This window comes from Leptosomus discolor, chromosome 1 (assembly GCF_034619465.1).
Source record: "Leptosomus discolor isolate bLepDis1 chromosome 1, bLepDis1.hap2, whole genome shotgun sequence".
Taxonomy (NCBI): domain Eukaryota; kingdom Metazoa; phylum Chordata; class Aves; order Leptosomiformes; family Leptosomidae; genus Leptosomus; species Leptosomus discolor.
In genome coordinates this window covers 18,435,330-18,449,501 of record NC_141391.1, presented here as the reverse complement: position 1 = coordinate 18,449,501, position 14,172 = coordinate 18,435,330, and the positions used below count along the sequence as shown (strand labels likewise).

Genomic DNA, 14,172 nt, shown 5'->3' with positions numbered 1-14,172 from the left:
CATGAGCTAGCTGAATTGCTGTAACAACTTCTTAAGACTGACAGCAACTGGATGACTAGTTAATCTTACTTCCCTGGTAATTTCAATACCCACAGACAAATACTGTTAAGTGCTCTCAGACAGGAGAAAAACCCAATGAATGGTCACATTCCAAAAATCCAAAAACTGTCTGTCTCTCCTTCCTAGCTGGGACATCTTCAATCCTTACACAGACGCCTCTCTGATAAACATTGCAGGGCAACTATGTCAACAGAAAACAAAGACTTCCATAAAAATAGGGCTGCTGGCCACTGACTCCATCCCCCGTGAATAAGGTAAAATTCCATCATTCCTGCCTTTGGCTTCAAAGCCTTCAGTAACGAGCACTCCAGTCTCCTCACAAACTTATTCCAGTATTTAGATAATCTCACCATTGGAACATATTTCTAGAGTCTATACTAAATTTCCCTGTTACAGACCTGTTATTTGTTGCACCAGTCTGAGAACAGATTGTTCATTTACTTTTTAAGTATTTGACCTACTTCCCCAATTTCTCTCCTCTCGATCATGCCAACTATTGTACAGCTCACCAACTTGGACAATGGTTTGAATAATGCTTTTTTGGCCTGCGGAAAACAGATGCAGAGCTATTGCTTGTCCTGCTCAAGGACAAAAAGACTCTGTTAAGTCTCCTTTTTGAACCCTTAGGGCAGTGAGGAGGGTGCACAGCAAGCTCACTATCCTAGACTTCAGGAAAGCACACTTTGACCTTTTCAGGGAGCTGCTTGGCCGAGTACCATGAGATACAGAGCCCTGGAAGGAAGAGAGGCCCAAGATAGCTGGTCAATATTCAAGGATCACCTCCTCTAAGCTCAGAAGCAATGCATCCCAACAGAAAGGAAGTTGGGCAAAAATGCCAGGAGGCCTGCGTGGATGAATGAGAAGCTCCTGGACAAACTCAAACGAAAAAACAAAGTCTACAGAGCGTGGAAGCAAGGACAGGTAGCCTGGGAAAAATACAGAGAAATTGTGTAAGTGGCCACAGATCAGGTTAGGAAAGTAAAAGCCCTGATAGAATTAAACCTGGCAAGGGATGTCAAGGGCAACACAAAAAGCTTCTATAGGTACGTTGGTGGTAAGAGGATGTGGGCCCTCTCTGGAAGGAAATGGGAGACCTGGGTACCCAGAATACAGAGAAGGCTGAGGTACTCAACGACTTTTTTGCCTCAGTCTTCACAAGCAAGTACTCCAGCCACACCACCCAAGTTGCAGAAGGCAAAGGCAGGGACTGGCAGAATGAAGCACTTCCCACTGTAGGAGAAGATCAGGTTCTAGACCATCTAAGAAACCTGAAGGTGCACAAGTGCATTGGACCCGAGAAGATGCATCCACAGGTCCTGAGGGAAGTGGCTAAACCAAAATCCATCATATCTGAGAAGTTGTAGCAGTCCAGCAAAGTTCCTGACTGGAAAAGAAGAAACATAACCCCCATATTTAAAAACATAAAAAAGGAAGACCTGGGGAACTACAGGCCAGTCAGTCTCATCTCTGTGCCCACAAAGATCATGAAGCAGATCCTCCTGGAAGCCATCCTAGGGCACATGATAAATGGAGAGGCAATTGGTGACAGCCAACATGGCTTCACTAAGGGTAAATTGCACCTGATAAATTCAGTGGCCTTCTATGATGGGGTTACAGCATTGGTGGATAAGGGAACAGAACTGACATCATCTACCTGGACTTGTGCAAAGCATTTGACACTGACCCGCACAACAGCCTTGTCTCTAAATTCAAGACATGCATTTGACAGATGGACTGCTTAGTGGATAAGGAATTGGCTGGATGGTCACACTGAAAGAGTTGTGGTCAAGGGCTTGATGTCTGAGTGGAGACCAGTAATGAGTGGTGTTCCTCAAGGGCCAGTATTTCGACCAGTGCTCTTTAACATCTGCGTCGGCGACATGGACAGAGGGACTGAGTCCACCATCAGCAAGTTCGCTGACAACACCAAGCTGTGTGGTGAGGTTGACGCCTGAAGGATGGGATGCCATCCACAGGGACCTGGACGAGCTTGAGAATTGGGTCCATGCAAACCTCAACAAGGCCACGTGCAAGGTCCTGCACCTGGGTCAGGGCAACCCCTGGTATCAATACAGGCTGGGGGGTGAAGGGATTGAGAGCAGCCCTGCCGAGAAGGACTTGGGGGTACCGGCGGTTGAAAAGCTGAACATCAGCTGACAATGTGCGCTCATAGCCCAGAAAGTCAATCACAGCCTGGGCTGCATCAAGAGAAGTGCGGCCAGCAGGTTGGGGGAGGTGATTCTCCCCCTCTGCTCCACTCTCATGAGACCCCCCACCTGCAGTACTGTATCCAGCTCTGGGGCCCCCAACATAAAACAGACACAGACCTGCTCGAGCAGGTCCAGAGGAGGGCCATGAAGATGATCAAGGAGCTGGAGCACCTCCCCTGTGAGGACAGGCTGAGAGAGTTGGGGTTGTTCAGCCTGGAGAAGAGAAGGCTCCGGGAAGACCTTATAGCGGCCTTCCAGCACTTAAAGAGGGCCTAAAGGAACGGTGGGGAGGGACACTCTATCAAGAAGTGTAGTGACAGGATAAGACATAACAGTTTCAAACTGAAAGAGGGGAAATTTAGATCAGAGGTAAGGAAGTAGTTCTTCACCCTGAGGGTGGTGAGGCACTGGAAGAGGTTGCCTAGAGAAGCTGTGGCTGCCCCCTCCCTGGCAGTATCCAAGGCCAGGCTGGATGTGGCTTTGAACAACTTGGTCTAGTGGAAGGTGTCCCTGCCCATGGCAGGGGGGTTGGACTAGATGATCTTTAAGGTCCTTTTCAACCCAAACCATTCTATGACTCTATGAATGGATAACCAGTTTAAAAAAAAAAAAAAAAAAAATCATCTGCCAGCTAGTCCAGCACCCAACCAGCAGACAGAGATAGACAGACTGATCAGTCCAACAAGAAATGCTCACATTCTCATGTATGAGGAGAAACACAGAAACCAGAGAAGGAGACACAAGCAAAGTGCATGAGCAAAGCGTAGGAGAGAACTGTCACCCAGCAGTCACAGATGTCCATGTCAGCCACCCACTTCGGCTGGGCTCCCCTGCTCGAGGTAGCACTGTCCACCCCCTCCAGTCTTTGTGGAGTACTGAAAGCCTTCACACAGCATAAAACATAGAACTCAAACCAAATAATTCAGGAAGCTCCATGTTATTTTTTTTTCATATTGAACAAATTCAAATAACACAGTTGTATCTTCTGGTGGTCTTGGCTATATCCCACTGCTAGAACACCAAAGTCACAGGCACACACCTTGGTCTGCTAAGCTATGCATCTCCAGCAAGCTACTGAAGCACACACACCGTTTACTGTATCTCTGCAGGGGACTCCAACAATAATCCATCCAAGACATCAGACTGGAGGATGACACTTCAACCCATATTTTTTGGTTTTTGAGGCAAACCACTACTTCTTAAGAAAAAAAACCAAACCCAACCAAACTTAGATTGATAAAAAGTGTTTTACCACTGGCAGAAGTAAATGTTTAAAAATCCTTCCTAAACTGCTCAAGGGACATACAGGATTTCCTGTGACCATATTAGTACCTCCTAGAGACCCATCTTCAAGGTTTATTTGGCTGTGAGAACCTACAAAGCCACATAAAGGATCAATTAGCAGTCATTGGTGTTTACCATTTCAATCTTGACAAAAATCCAAAGGCAGCAACCATAACATACCCCATACATAAAAATTATATTAAATTTCTACTTTATCCACTACCTGTCATTTAGGATTTAGGTTTACATATTGAGATTTACATAATTCTTCAATTCTTGACCTGTCTAACACTTAAAATGATCGACGAAAATGAATCCTTTCTTACTTTTCTGTTTGCTTAGAAACCTTTTTCATCTGTTATGTTAAACAAAGACAAACAGAAGAACTGTGCTTTGAAACAATGTAAACATTATTATAATTTTAGAGACATAGCAGTATTTCTCTGTCAAAGAAATGGTGAGCCCTAAATGCCTCGTCCTCTTTACACAGGTCACATATCTTTGCAATGGGAACATTTTATCTTGAAAATAGTGGTTTTGCTTTCTTCAGGATTACTACTTTTTGCAACTGACAAGTTTAGGATTTCAGCTTTATGGAGTCACTAAAATTATTTCTGCCTCAGTAGAGCCACCTGATTATAAAATCCAGTTGTGATTTGATTGCATCCACAAACCTATCTCCTCACGCATGTAACTTAAATGGATTACACTTCCCTTTTAAGTTCTTGCAGTTTCACAAAATTTTGAGGATAAAATTTAATGACCTATTGGAAAATAAATAAATCATTTCTTATACCACATTCTACTTGGCATACAATATTACCACAGAGAACATTTGCTAGAGGTACTGTTAAGTGAAAATCCTTGTTACATTATGCATGACTTCCCAAAGCACTGTGTACATAATATCCATCATGAAATTCAGAATATATAACTAAATTTAGAAAGAAGTACACTCAGACCTGCAATCAACATTCTGACATCTCCAGTTATGAGTTTTAATTAAACTTGCTTTTTGTATAAAGTCTATTTTTATTAAATAGGCACAGAATCATGTTTTATACATTATGCATAACTACAAAGAGACAAAAAAGTTACTTGCAAATGCCTTTTCTTAAAGGGACTTCATAATTTAGGGCAGTGTTCCATAACTTCTCTTCACAGCTGTGATGAAGAAGCATCACTGCTGAACATGATCAGCCTCTTTGAGAGCTTCAGCCACCTTGCTGGCAATCCATTTCAGCACCTCAAATACTACTTCTTGTGACCACAGGCTGATAAATGAGATCACTGTGTGATGCAGGGAATGGATTACTTTTTTGTCAGGAAGTAAATTATCAAAAAAATAAAAACAAAGGGATTCTTGGACATCTCTGATGCATCAGACTAATACTTGGATTCCACAGTTCCTGACCTTCAGTACTGAGGATCTCTCATCACTAAGCAGATGAAGTCTCACTCTCTGTATTTTTCCACATAATACACAACATTTAAAGAATCTTCCTAACTCCCTACTATCACAAATAAGAAACACAAAGACACACCCAGATGAAGCTCAGAAAGCTGAAGTCCTCACCACCCTAAATGTCTCTCTCATAAGCTGTGTCTCCCAGAACAGAGACAGTAGATTTGCATGGCAATAGCCCTGTAAGCTATCAGTTTGATACCCTGTGTATGAAAGATACACGACCTTGATTCTGGATTGTGCCATGGGTTGAGATGTAATCCACAGCTGGTTTGGGTTCATCTCTGCCACCTCTACTGTGGGGGCAGAAACTGCCAAGAGAAAGGTGCTCCCTCTCCAGTCGCAGGTGAGAGAAACCCTTTCAGCAGGCCAACCCCACCGGTGTTCCCAGGTCTTCCCCACTGCATTTTCTCTGGCACACAATTCACCTTGTAGCTATAGAGCACTATCACCCGATCCATGTATACCACAAGCACAAATACCATGCAGTTGCGACTGAACATTACACACTGTGTCAGCTTGCACACGTCACACGTTTGAAGTGCCTTGAACCACAGAATCGTTTAGATTGGAAAAGACCTCTAAGATCATTGAGCCCAACCATAAACCTAGCACTGCCAAGTCCACTACTAAACCATGTCCCTAAGCACCACATCTACATGCCTTTTAAATACGTCCAGCGATGGTGACTCAACCACCTCCCTTGGCAGCCTATTCCAATGCCTGACAACTGCTCCAGTGAAAAAATTTTGCCTAATGTCAAGCCTAAACCTCCCCTGGTGCAGCTTGAGTCCATTCCCTCTTGTTCTATTATTAATTACCTGTGAGAAGAGACCAGCACCTACCTCTCTACAATGTCCTCTCAGGTAGGTGTACAGAGCAATAAGTCTCCTCTCAGCCTCCTTTTCTGAAGAATAAATAGCCCCAGTTCCCTCAGCCGCTCTTCATAAGACTTATTCTTCAGACCCTTCACCAGCTTTGTTGCCCTTCTCTGGACACGCTCCAGCACCTCAATGTCTGTCTTGTAGTGAGGGGCCCAAAACTGAACACAGTACTCAAGATGCAGCCTCACCAATGTCGAGTACAGGGGGACAATCACTTCCCTACTCCTGCTGGCCATGCTATTCCTAATACAAGCCAGGATACCATTGGCTTTTTTGGCCACCCAGGCACACTGCTGACTCATATTCAGTTGCTTGTCAGTCAGTACCCCCAGGTCCTTTTCCGCCGGGCAGCTTTCCAGCCACTCCTCCCCAAGCCTGTAGCGCTGCATGGGGTTGTTGTGACCCAAGTGCAGGACCCGGCCCTTGGCCTTGTTAAACCTCATAAAATTGACTTTGGCCCAATGATCCAGCTTGTCCAGACCCCTCTGAAGAGCTTTCCTACCCTCAAGGAGATCAACACTTTGTCAAATTTGTTCTTAACTTTATTTTCCTATTCTTCTTCACCTTTTCAATCTATTCAGTGCTTTTGCTATGGCTTGCATAATGCAAGCTGCAGTCACTTTCATTTTGTTAAAGAACACCTATTTGGAAATGAAGATGCACCAAATTATATATCATAGCATTTAGAAAGAATGAGAAGCGAACAACAATAAACCTCCTGAATGCTAAACAGAGCCACTGACTGCAAGACATACAAGAACTACAGTGCCAAAATGTTCTTGCTGCTGCTCCACTGACATCTCTGAATTTGAACAAATGTGGTTCATTAAGCTGAGGCAGAATAAAGAAAAAACTCAAACAGAGATTTTTTTTCCAAAGTGCCCCACTTGCAGGTACCTTATTTATGAATTTTCATATTCTTTCCAATACAGGCAGAATGGCAAGAACGAATGTATGCATACGCTGTAATAAGTCTGAAGGGGCTTCAGCTGACCAGTCTTAAATCCCTGGTTTCTTCAAAAGGTGTAAAAGAGTTAAATGAATGGCCTAAAGAGAATAAATCTACAGATGGATAAAACTGGCATCTTAGAGGAAAAAAAATAAGAGTCATCATGGCACATTTATACAAAATGCAGTTGAGAGCAGTTAATTTTGGAACCTTTCCAACACTGAGAGGATGCTGACTTTTTTTCTTTTAACTGAATGGTGATTTGAGTGCAGCAATAATGTTATCATGTGCCAATGATCAATTCCCTGTACCTTATTGATACAGTGATTTATAAAAATATATATATTTACAATACAATTCATAAAGAATAATATTATATATGCATTTTTCAGCTGGTCATACAAATTTTTGAGAGAGACAATGCTCATTATTTTTCTCACTTTTAGAAACAAAGCATTAAACAGGAATTGCTCAATGCAGATACGCACACACAGGCTGGGTTGCTAAGAATAATATCAAGCATTGGAAATAGAAGGTCAAGTGAGGTTCACACTGTTTGAAAAATCACACGTATCAACAGCATACTAGTTCCTCATAGATGCCACACAGAAGCTTGCTGTTCCCTCCTCCTCTGCACACTGACCAGAATAATTTTTGCGATGTTAAAGAAAAATGAGGGGCTAACAAAAAGTGAGCTGTACATATATGAGCCCTTTCACGCTTATGTAGTTTAGAATGTTTCACTAACCTCTCCAAAATTACCACTACTAATTTGCTTGTCCATTTAACAGAAAAAACGCATGTTGGTATATGACATTTTCAAGATTTTTAACTGCTTTTAATTACCTGTCCTATTACTCTTCATTTCAACTCATTTCTGTTTAGTCTATTAATAAGAGCAGTGATTTATTCTGTCATATATCAGGTTTTTAGAGAACATTTGCACAGCTACACCATTTACATGTTTTCCTATAGTCATGAATTTACAATATTTAATGCAAGTATACAATAGAAAATCCAGTAGGCTACACTGGAAGGGCTGAAAGACTGATTATGTCAATGAATTCACACATAAGAAACAAAACTAAGTTTATTATCCACTCCATAATTTAAATCAGGCATGCTTATTTCTCCAGAAGTACTTCCAACCAGCGATAAACACCATTTTCAACAAACAAATTATCTTTTCATAGAACTTTTTACCCTATTTGAAACTGTGCAGAACCACAGCAAGATGAGATCCCCCTATGGTCCAATGCAGAAGAATATGCAACCACTTCAGTTAGCTTCAGTCAACAGGTGAGCTTTCTTTACAGTCTAGCACTCTTACAGAGATGGTCAGCAGCAATTTTACATCAGAAGATTAGATCAATATCTACCAACTGATTAATTAAATGAACTGACACCTGTCAATCAGTAATCAACATTCATAAGATAAAGTTATGTGCAGAAAGCAGCCAATTTCCTGTTAGGATTGGCTTGGGGGAAACAGGCATATTTGCTTTAATCTGCTCTAATTGAAAGCATAAAACACAGTCATGCATTCCAAAATATGATGGTCACATGCCCACGTTCTCCCAGGTGAAGCTGATCCTAATTGTATACATCCAAATGCTGTTAGCTTGTTACAACAGTAGCTTCTTTCAGCATTTCAGGATCCCAGATATTTTAAAGCGCTAAAACAAGAGTATTGACAATCAGCACACACAGCTGATCAAATTTCCAATCTAAACGATTTCTAAAATCTAGTCAAGACAAAGCACTTTTATTTTAGCATGTATTGCACTGACCGGGTTACAGCTCAGAAAAAACCCTACAATTCCATTTGCTCTGTGACTATTCAAGTAGCGTTGTTTTGCCCATAAAATTTTTAAAAAATGCGTATATATAGTGCCCTACCTTTAATTCTAGCTTAGAAGATGCTCAAAAGAAGACTAGGCTCAATTGTTCTTCGCTAATTACCTGAGTAAGTATAGGATTTTAAAATAAATCCTAATTATAAATGTTAATTGGTAGACTATGTAGTTATTCACAGTTACTTAAAAAAACTAGTAGGCATCTTTAAGATCAAACAAATTTCTCATGGTTTTGTCACAAGCTGTTTAAATTTAGCACTTTATTCCTAAATGCATAGGCCAGTTCCATAGAATAAAGGTGCCACTTTAATGCAAACAATATTTACACTGACTTGTTTAAAGAAAATAATTAGCTACATTCCTAGAAATCAATGTACAATCTGCCAAACAATGGGCTACTTGCAAATGTGTTGAATTCACAAAAAAATCACAAGGTCACTTTCTTCATTTCAGTCTCTGTACTGAGAGATGAGAAGAAAACTATAAATTCAAATTACTAAACTCATCTGGACTATCTGAGACTGGCTGTGCTTCCAACCATTTTTTCTTCAAAAGCACATTGTACCTGAGGCCTGTCCCCTTTCAGTTTTCAAATGTTTGTGGTGGCTGCACTGTAAGTCATCCCTACTAAACAGCCTGTGATTTAAGATTCAAAAAAAAGAAAAAAAAAAAAAAGATAGATATTTTACTTCATCTTAAGTTTTAATTCTTAGCCACCATGTACCTAGTCAATTCACTGCTCAGATGGTGTTAGGTACAAGCCTCTCTGCTACAAAGTCCACTCTGTCTCACAGAAGAGGCAGCTACAAGAACCAGTTGAGGTATTATTTCATTTATAATGTTGCAATACTCTATGCTATAAAATGCTATAGAGTAGGTTTTTTATGAACTCCCCATTTTAAAAAAATAAATTAAAAACTGCTGCCGGCACGCAACTCTTTTAGTGCAGTTACGATTAATGTAGCTGCCACAAGGACACATGCAAAAAGAATTTATTAAAACAATATTCAGGACAATATTTGGATGACTGGAGGCTACCACAACACCTTCAACTAAATGCATTTGTATCAAGCCACTTGCTTTACAACTATGTTTTTTCTTTATTTCCACAAAGTGCTACTCTGTAGACCTGACAGTTTTGCATTCCTTTCAACTGGAGCTGAATTCAAACAGGCAAAGTCATAGCAACTGAAGAAACAAATCTCTTCACAGAGTGCTCAGATTTTCAACAGGAAATCACCTACCAACATGTAAAAATAATCTAGGGATTAACTATTTCAGCTTTTTTCTTGTCTGATAATATATATAATATGTAAAGAGACAGATTAAAACACCTGCTCTGAGTATGGTTTCATGTAATTGAGATTACACAGAAAATCTGAGGCAACTGGTTATAATCATTTAAACTCTGATACCAGCCAGACAATGAGTATCTCAACCAGAGCAAGAATACTTACAAGCAGTACCATGCCAGAAGTGCCACTACATTGACAAATATTTGCAAGGTATTTCAACATAGACAGTATCTCAATATTTTATATATTGACATGTTTAAATTTCCTTTTTGTTTGCCATCTTCAATGTCATCTGGTTCACTGAACCTCTTCCCACAACAACCACCCTCGAGTAAGTTCAGACTGTATAAATTTCCCCTAATACAGTAGCAATGTCTGGGAATAAAATGTAGGAAAAAACCGACAACCTTTAGACCATGTAAATACCATGTATTATTTACACATGACAATTCACTTGCTTGAACACAAAATCTAAGACAGCACCAAAAACTCAGGTAACACAGGAATGGAAGCTGCAGGCAAGCACTCTGTAACAACCATGCTGCCATATACTAAAATACCTCACAAAAGTTTACAAGAGAAACCTCAGATCTATTATGAGCACCAAAACCCACAACTATAAAATGCCTCAGGAAGAAGATTTTTCCTAGTTTCCGTAAAAGCTAGGGAATCTGTAGAGGGACATTTGCACAGGATGCTGTACTTCTAATTACAGAGCAAAATCCTCAACCCTAATGATCCAGAGGGAAAAAACTGAATAAATAAAATATCTGGGGACTGATTAAATCCTGAACCCAAGAGCAAAATCTACCTATGAGGTATGTAACAGACTTTAAAACATCCTCAGCAATATACTCTAACTTCAGCTTCCAGAGAAAGCAGAAAGCATTAAAAACAAAATTAACATTAAAATGTACCATTATTACATTAAAATATATCAATATAAAAGATATACAAACAACTTTTTAATTTTAGCCCTAACCTTAATGACCTGATCATAGAAGCCAAACCAATATATCTCATCATGATTCCTCTAAAGGGAGTTTACTAATACAGTTTTTGATAGCCTCTCTAACCACTTAACCACAGAAACAGATATTACTGGTACAAATTATTTTAATTACTTTTTAAGACCATTTTCACCTAATAAATCAGTATTTTTGTTCAGTGACAGTTGCATTATTAGTATCAAGCTACTCTAAAATATTTTTTGTACAAGAAGAACGTGTAATACCAGAAGACTTTTGAATTTAAAAAACCCCAGCATGCTACTGTCCAAACTTATACTTACTATTGGTTTCTCTGAAACTGAAGTCTATCATCAGATATACAAAAATAGAAAATTATATTCAGGTTTCCTTTTTAAAAATGCATTAAATAGCTTCCATGTTGGAGCCATAAATTAGCTCCAACAGCAGGTTAGGACAGAATTTTTCAGTTCAAATAACTTTCAAAGCTACAAGAAGGCAGGTAACCAACAGATGAATAAACCTACAAAATTGATTTGTAATGGCCAAAAAGAAAAAAAAATCCAGTTGTTTCTCAAACTACTAGATACTGCCTGATCATTATGAAGACTCCTCCTATGCAATCTGTCCCACTGCCTTCTAAAAAGCATTCCTAGAAAAGATGACTCATGAGGATGCTTCACAAACAACAAGAAAATACCACAATTTCAAACGGTATGACTTCTCTGAAGAGCTTCGAAGAACCATCTTCCAAAGGAAGAGTCCAGAACGTTTCAGGCAAAACAGAGAAGGACAAGTTATAGCCCACCATCCTCTGTCCCCTCCTTCGTATGTACTACAGAAGCTGCCCCTCTGTATCCAGAGCCTCCAGACTATTCGCTTCAAACCTTGCAGCAGCATTTTCTACATCTTTGCAATTTAACTCTCCAAATGAGTCTCTATTATGGAGTTTGAGTATCGTGGGTTTTTTCCTGTTTTGCTGGACTGACACTGTGACATGCAAACATTACTACCATAACTCAGGGAACAGTGCCATAAAACTGTTGGCAATGAATTAACAAACAGTTAAGAAGGCTATACAGTATTATACCTGGAAAGTATTTAATTCATTTACAAAAACATTTGTTGTTTTCAAGAAGCCACCATAATCCACATCTGCGTTTTTAATTGTAATCCACACACATCTGAAAGCCAGTATGGTTTGTTGCCAAATAATTGACAAAGCTGTTGAAATTCCGACACCCACCACATAACAACATGGCCTGGAAGAAGATACCTTTCGAAACGCCTCTCAAAAGGAGGATGAAGTTATCAGCAACTGATCCGGAGAGCAGTGGCAACTTGGCATAGCCTACAGTTACTAATCAGCTGGAAGAAATGCTGGTACCATTATCACATCATGTATGCTCTGTAATTTTTTTAAATTCCATTTTTACTTTTTCTCTCTTTTTAAAAGTGTTTCAGATAAGAGAGAAGACGGACTGTCAAGCAAGCAAGCAGCTAGCCTGACATCTGGGAAAACTGGCTCAATTCTCTGCTCCAGCCTAAAGGCAGAAACAAAATGTAAGGAATTCACTTAGTATCTCCCTCTGCTCTTTGCTTGCACAAGTGAGCAGAAGTAAATCCTGATCACAGACTTCTGGTGAGGAAAAACACATTAAAAGATCACGAGGCACTCAGTACTACAGTCACAAGGTCTACAAAATTTAGACAGGCTAAAACACTGGATAACAATTTATTAACCTATCTAGGTAGCATGCATAGGAATAGCATTTCAGAACTCAGAGCTAAATGACAGTTTAAAAATTCAGTCTGTGAAGATTTACATGCTATTATTCTAAACGAGGCTTACATTCACTAGCAATGAGTGTTCTAGAAATACATTCAAGTAGAATAAAGGCAGACTCACTTTGTTTAGCAGCTCCTTACAGTGGGAAAGCTGTTCGAAGGCCAGTTTGTAAATATGACTAGAATTACAGAGGACATCTACTGCTGCTTCAATAAGCTAGATGGTTGTTGGTATTGCAATACAGACAGTAGTTTATCACCAGCCTTTGCCACAATTTTCCAACAGGCAACTCAGTATCTTTGCTCACAAATATCATACTTAAAATGCACATATCATAAGAACAGGAAAAATTGTAGCTGTAATGAATGGGTGACGGGCAAAGAGACTTCCATGCTGACATCTTCAGCATTATACAGCTGTCTAAAACCAGGGAGATGCAAAAACTGGCTGAAAATATTTCCATCGAATGGTGAGGGTTACAGATCAATAATTCAAGCAACTATAGATCTATTTGATGTTTCAAGCTGCCAATAGTGAAGAGCCAGGATCAGAGTAATATATTCTGAAAAGATGCTGTATGATTTTGTTTGATAATGTTACACTAATCAGGGCAAGTAGTTCATTTTTTTTAAATACTGTTTATAACACTATTTCCCTCTAGTATAGAGCTTGTGATCCAAATACCCGAAAAGTGCTTGACCTAAAGGTGCCTTTCTCCGGATGGTACTATATAAAGACAACTTCAAATACGCCAGGTATCTTACTACCAAAGGTAATATCAGAGATCAGTATGCAGAGGGACAAGGTATAAATCCTACTCAAAATCACCACAAAGACAGCAGATCAAACAAACAAAAAAAAACCCCAAAGCCAAACGTGAAAATTTCAATCTCTTGCTGTGTGTTTGAAATTATTATCCTGTGCATATTCTGGCTATAATATCAAACACCTTCCACACTGAAAAGATCTGCAGTTTGTTTTGAGGTCTAGCTGATAAACATTAAAAAATGGTAAAACTGCAGAGCAATTCTATTTACAACATAAAACTTTCACCATGGCCAAATTGTCTTTGTTCAGCAACACACGTAATTACAAAACACTCGCCTCCTTTGGAATACTTCCAGACTTCAGCAACCAGGAAAAATCTTGCTGCCACTACACGTTCAGGAAACAGCATCCTCTTCCTCTCCAGATCCTACTGCTCAGGCTATAGCCAGAAGATACACGCAACAGGTGAAACCAAAAGGCTACAGCAGTATTGCTCGCACACAGTGAAAATACAACTGTTATGAGAATTGGTCATTTATTATGACTAGAATTTGTAACTTCAGGCTTAAAATGGAGCATTATCTGCAGGAGTTGCTGTACCAGATTACGGAAGGAACTAAAACACGTTATACAACAACCCAAGC

The 14,172-nt window shown here is 39.8% G+C and overlaps 1 protein-coding gene across 1 annotated transcript in view; it reads right to left on the bottom strand.

Moving 5' to 3' along the window:
• Positions 1 to 14,172, bottom strand: part of DDX10 (DEAD-box helicase 10) — a 183,926-nt gene that overhangs the window by 28,745 nt on the left and 141,009 nt on the right. The gene's annotated exons all lie outside the window — the stretch shown is intronic.